At 43.2% G+C, this 5595-nt stretch overlaps 1 long non-coding RNA gene across 1 annotated transcript; it reads right to left on the reverse strand.

Moving 5' to 3' along the window:
- Positions 1-474: 474 nt before the first annotated feature.
- Positions 475-4920, reverse strand: LOC141041675 (uncharacterized). Its single transcript, XR_012202637.1, has 3 exons — positions 2673-4920; positions 2312-2470; positions 475-1123 (listed from the first exon to the last, which is right to left on the reverse strand). It is a non-coding gene; the product is annotated as an uncharacterized lncRNA (long non-coding RNA).
- Between the last annotated feature and the right edge of the window lie 675 nt (positions 4921-5595).

A 5595-nucleotide genomic window follows, 5' to 3' on the forward strand; every position in this document is an offset into this window, starting at 1 on the left:
ACAGAATAACAAACGAGTAGCCTGCTTAATTCTAAAAAAACTACACGTGCCACCAATTATAAGAAAATATTAGTTAGAAGTAGCATCTTCGTGAGAGATTCGTTGCTACTTCTAAAGTCAAATTGTGATTAGTTAGGCAGAATAGGTGGATTAAGAAGTAATCGAGGCAACAAGCAAGAACCAGATACAAAACTAACATGGATGAACAATTGGAACGACATCGGGTGGAAGATCGCAGTGAAGATGAGACCAGGTTCTGCTATTTCCATCAACACTAGTAGATGTGCACGTGCAATGCACGTGTTGAGAAAGTTAGTCATAACAATGCGATGATTCAGACAATGTAACAATACACATAGTTAATCCACGTTGCTAATTACAGATAGAAGAGAAGGTGTTGTATTTGAACCTGAATTGCTACTGAGATATATATGGCTTGGATTTAGCTCTATGGACCCCGATAAAAGACAGATAGTGCAATTCTATCTCATCACGAGCACCTTCTCTTTCACCATGTCAGATCACACAACTCTATTTCTTCAAAACCCATAGTAAGACGTGTAGAACAAAGGTCTTCAAGATAGAGCAAACAAAGGACTTAAAGTTTAAAGAAAAAACTCTAGAACACACAGGCAACTCTGGTTCTTCAAAACGTGCCAAGCTTCTATGGTTACAATTGAGAGCGACTATTTCAGGCTCGAAAAGATTTTTTTCTTCAGTCAGTTTTCCCTCCGCCCTCCCATATTATGCATCCAACGGACTGTAACCTTCTTCCTGGCACACGAACGCCCGCACTGCAGCCTCGCCGCCCTGGTCTGCCCGAGTTGCCATTGCTGCCACCGGTCATCCCTCTAACCCACCTCCACCCAAACCCCACAACCCGCTGCATGTCCTCCGCTGACGACGCTGGGACAAGTTGCGTCGTCCCTGCCTCCATCCAGGTCCTAGATCTTCATCTTGGAGACGCCACCACAAGTAGTGTCGTCCCCGCCTCCGTCCAGGTCCTAGCTCAGCATCTTGGAATCGTTGTGGCAGGCAGTGTCGCCTCCATCTCAGCCTTAGCTCCATCTTACCTACTTCTCAAGCACATATCGACAAGCTGAAGGCTCAAAATTCCAGTCACCTGAAAGCAGCCAGTAGGCATTTGGACTTCACGTTTATAAGAGAGAGAATTAGGAGTACATATCGACTGATCGTTACTCTCGATGGTGAGCATGTTATTGATTGTGAACCCATATTAGGCTATTACACAGAGGAATGAAAAAAATCACGGAAAACCGAACTATTATGCAATACTTACCTTATCTAACAAAGATATAGAGAGATTGTAGAAAGGGATAGGACAGTTATTTTTGCAAGAGACTTGTTGTAAATTCCTTAACTTAAAAAACAAAAAAGGGTGGTCAACATTCTGGTGCAGACTTCACGATCCCGACTGATTCCGTTATAGCAACATGATATTCCAAATTTTATCATGATCTCACATATGAGCACAAAAATTAAAATAATCTACTCAAATATCCTAGCTCTAGGTAATACTAAGGTTACATTTTTTATCCTACCAAAATTACATAAACCCTTCCTTTCTAAAAAGATTTAGCATCAGGACATGCGTGCGGTCCCCTTTTAAGATATTAATGTAAATCAATTGATTAACCAGCAATACTCCTATTCTTGGAAATTATAGAAATTATAGAAGTTTATTGGATTTCGGAATTGATTTATCTAGTAAATTAAGATCAGTTCCAAATATACTCCCTCCGTTCCTAAATATAAGTCTTTTTAGAGATTCTACTATAAACTACATACGGATGTATGTAGACATGTTTTAGAGTGTAAATTCACTCATTTTGCTCCATATGTAGTCCCTTCTTGGAATCCCTAGAAAGACTTATATTTAGGAACGGAGGGAGTATAATTCAAGCAAAACATGATTTCACCACAACCATAGTAATTAGAGCAGAAGTTCCTATCCAATCTATCACCCCTATACATACCACAAACTTCATTCAAAATACATACTACCGAGTGCCGACTCAAAACCATCCAATACTCCTAGTCTTATACAGACTGCACACACTCGTAAACCAAACCCTCATTAAAACAATACATCAACCAGCTATACACCCAAATGTATGTACATATATTTGTACCAGCAATCTGTTGCCAGGTGGTACATATATTTTGGTCCAGTGATGCTCAAGACAGATCAGTGATTGCCCCCATCCTGAAGGAAGTGAACCAACTAAGTAGAGTTTATTCTAGTTTTCAATTTAGGCTTGTGCACAGACCAGCTAATGTTGCTGCTCACCTGTGTGCAAAAAACGATTCGCCTGAGCGGCAAAGGTGTGCTTGGATAAATATGAATTATGGCTTCGTTTTCAGCCTTCAGCTTGACTATAACTCTACTTATTCAGTCCGGAAAAGCTCCCGATTCCCCAAAAAAAGTGCACGTGCATGAAACAAGGATCTAGCAAAAAAACACTTAAATACAGTCAAATTCTGAAAAAAAAGGAATAAAAGTATGCAGAAGGAGCAACACATCTCTGTTTGTAAGAAGTACACAAACCACATATTTCATATTCAGGAAAGGAAACCAAGATATAAACAAGAAAAAGAAAACATAGGATCCATAAACGTAAGATTCTGTAAATTGATGAGGCAGCACTAACCTCATCAAAACTTTTCCCATCATGAATAGCCCGTTCGTGTCTCTCTTCATTGAGCCGTTTAAAGAGTTGTTCTTCTATATGATCGCTAAGCATGGCCCTTGGCAGATCTTTAGCCCCAAGAACAGAATTTTGTGGCAAAGGCATACGTAAGCCATGCTCGATCTCCCAAACACAGCATTTAGGGCAAGTATAGTATGCATTTCATTTTATCCAAGCAACACAAGGACAACAATAAATTGGTGGAGGCTAAAAAAGAGGTTCTCTACTTTGCAAAGCTTGCATATGTAATCATTTTCAGTGTATTCAATCACTTGATACTTTAGAACTTTAGCATTGCTCTGTCAAATGATGGAACATAATAAATAGTTTACACTTTGTAGTGCAATAAGCATATAACTGTTTAATATGCTTACACTATGAACAATGGTAATACCAGTGAAACACGTACATAGCTATGAACATGGATCGATCATTATTGTCATAAATGAAACTTATATAAGAAAATTGCAAACAGAACTTCTTGATAGAACATGAAAATAGATCATTGTAGACTCATGCTTCATAGCTATGAAGCACCGGCGTTACGGATACGGCGATAAGGAAATGGGGATACGGTAATTTCAAGAAACAATAATACGGCGGTATGGTGGGTATATATAAATAATTAATAAAATGGTACGTAAAGAAGAACAAATAATCTATGTGCGAGATGACATGAGATCAAAATACTGCCCCTTTCGTTGCCTTCATGCCTCTTTTTATATCATCAATGACTGAATGACCATTAATTTCCTAGATCCTCATAATTGAATGTTGTGTATCTCTGGACTCACTCCTTGGCCAGCACAGCAACAACATCAGGAGGACAGCAGCAGTAAGCAACAACATCAACAGGTCAGCAGCAACAACAACAATGTCAGTATAAAACAAAGCATAGCTGCATACAAGATGCAAGCATTATACAAATATATACAGCAAAGCAGCAGCAGCTGCAGCAGGCCAGCAGCGACAAGCACCCAGTGACAAGCCAACAAGCATGCAGCGTCAAGCACATACAGCACACACACGCAACCGGCAAGGCGGGAGGACGGAGGCATGGCCAGGCCGGACTTGGCTGAGTCCCTGTGCAAGATAACAAAGTGAGGCCCTTTGCCGGTTCAAGTGCCTATATTTGTCCTAAATTTTCTTCAATGACTTCCTTTTGAGAATTTATAAACTCACGTGTTAATCTTCTCTTTCTTTGGTTTTTCATGTTACAAATACTTTTGGGATGACATCTTAAAACACAAAGGCATGAAACTTGAAAAATCAAACCTGGAGGAGGGAGAGCGACCATGGCACAACACCACATAGGCGTGAAAGAAATCTAGCACCGAACGGTTGCCGATGGAGTAGTACTGCTATACAGGTCTTCTCTGAAATTAGTAGTACTGATTACTGACCCTGATTGATGTAACATGTATTGACCTTGATTGCCGGAATTAGTAGATAATGGAGTAGAGTAACCTTCTCTTGCTCTCTCAAGTGGAGCATATGGAGAATCAGTACAGCCCAAAAAGAAGTAAAGCACAAATTAGATCGGATACAAAGCAAAGCAACCTGCTCCGCTTATAGAGGAGGATCTTTTACTGACCAATGCAAATTAGAGAGTGAATCATAGGGATCAACAAATCACTGATGGCTCGGTGATTGCTCGCACCGGCTGCACATGCCCAGGCCAGGGCCTAACCGGAGGAGAGCAGTTACCTTGCCGGCGACGGTGCGGATTTCAAACCGGCAGGGGGAAGAGGGATCCGCGCCGCCGCGCCGCGGGCTCGCGCGTGGCCTCGTTCGCCGGCGGCCGCCACACATGCGCCCACTTCGTCCTTTGGGAGGAGACCGGTGCGGCCGGAGAGGCGAGGGGGAGCGGGCGCCGCCGCGCCGCGGGCTTGCGCGCGGCCTCCATGGCCGACCCAAAAGAGCTCGACCACGCCTCCCCTTGTCTCCCGGCGGTGGCCGCACTCCTTACCGGCTCCGGCTTCCAGTGCACGCCGCTCCGGGCCGCTCTGGAGGTTGTCGCGGGGAGAGTGCCCGGGAGGTTGTCGCGGGGCAGTTCGGCTGAGGATTGGGGGTTGCGTCATTGTGGGAGAAGGGAGGAGGCGGCGCTGTTTTCCTCGATCTGGGGAGAGAAAGAAGGATCGGGGAGGCACGATTCAGTTGGAATTGGCCTGAAAATTAGGGAGCTGCCAGCGGAATCAAGGGCGCGATTGTTTCCCTCGTGCGGGCGTGGGAACGGCAGAGTTTTCGTTCGCCCTGTGAACATGTTCTCTTGTTTAATAGTAGTGTAGATTCGTGTGTCAACTTTCAGTCTGTAACACTTGAGAAAGTTTATCCAAGTTTGGCCATAAAAAAAGCAGCGATCTTCTTGATTCATGAACCCATCTCGGAACTTATATCCATGGATTGTCTTCACTGTGACCATTAAACTGGTGTATTCAGTTATGGCAAGGCCGAGCATCTTGAGTACATGTGTTCTGGCAGAGCAAGGTATGCACTGCAGGAAAAATAATATGAGAACACAATGTATTCCCTATCCAAATCTAGAAATAATTTCCTCCTTCATGTCAGTGTTGACCATGGTACTAGTACCTTTAATCCAAATATAGCAATCCAAATTTCCAAATTAGTCGACAGCATGTTCAAAAAACCCCACCCTCGCGGATAGAAAAGAGGATTCTAGGAACATACTGTGCTCGTTTTAAAATCATGTGTTAGGATGAGAAGGAACAAGTGTGGCGTCTCGCCGAGGGCGCGGAAACCTGTAGGGTCCTCGCACTTTGGGCACTACAAATGAAACTCACTAGATTCAGTAGGAAGAAGAATGCATCAACAGTGGCGGCTGCCATCCTAGGATTACCTGCAACCAACGGACTTGGATTTATCG

The sequence above is a fragment of the Aegilops tauschii genome, chromosome 2, assembly GCF_002575655.3.
Source record: "Aegilops tauschii subsp. strangulata cultivar AL8/78 chromosome 2, Aet v6.0, whole genome shotgun sequence".
Classification (NCBI taxonomy): domain Eukaryota; kingdom Viridiplantae; phylum Streptophyta; class Magnoliopsida; order Poales; family Poaceae; genus Aegilops; species Aegilops tauschii.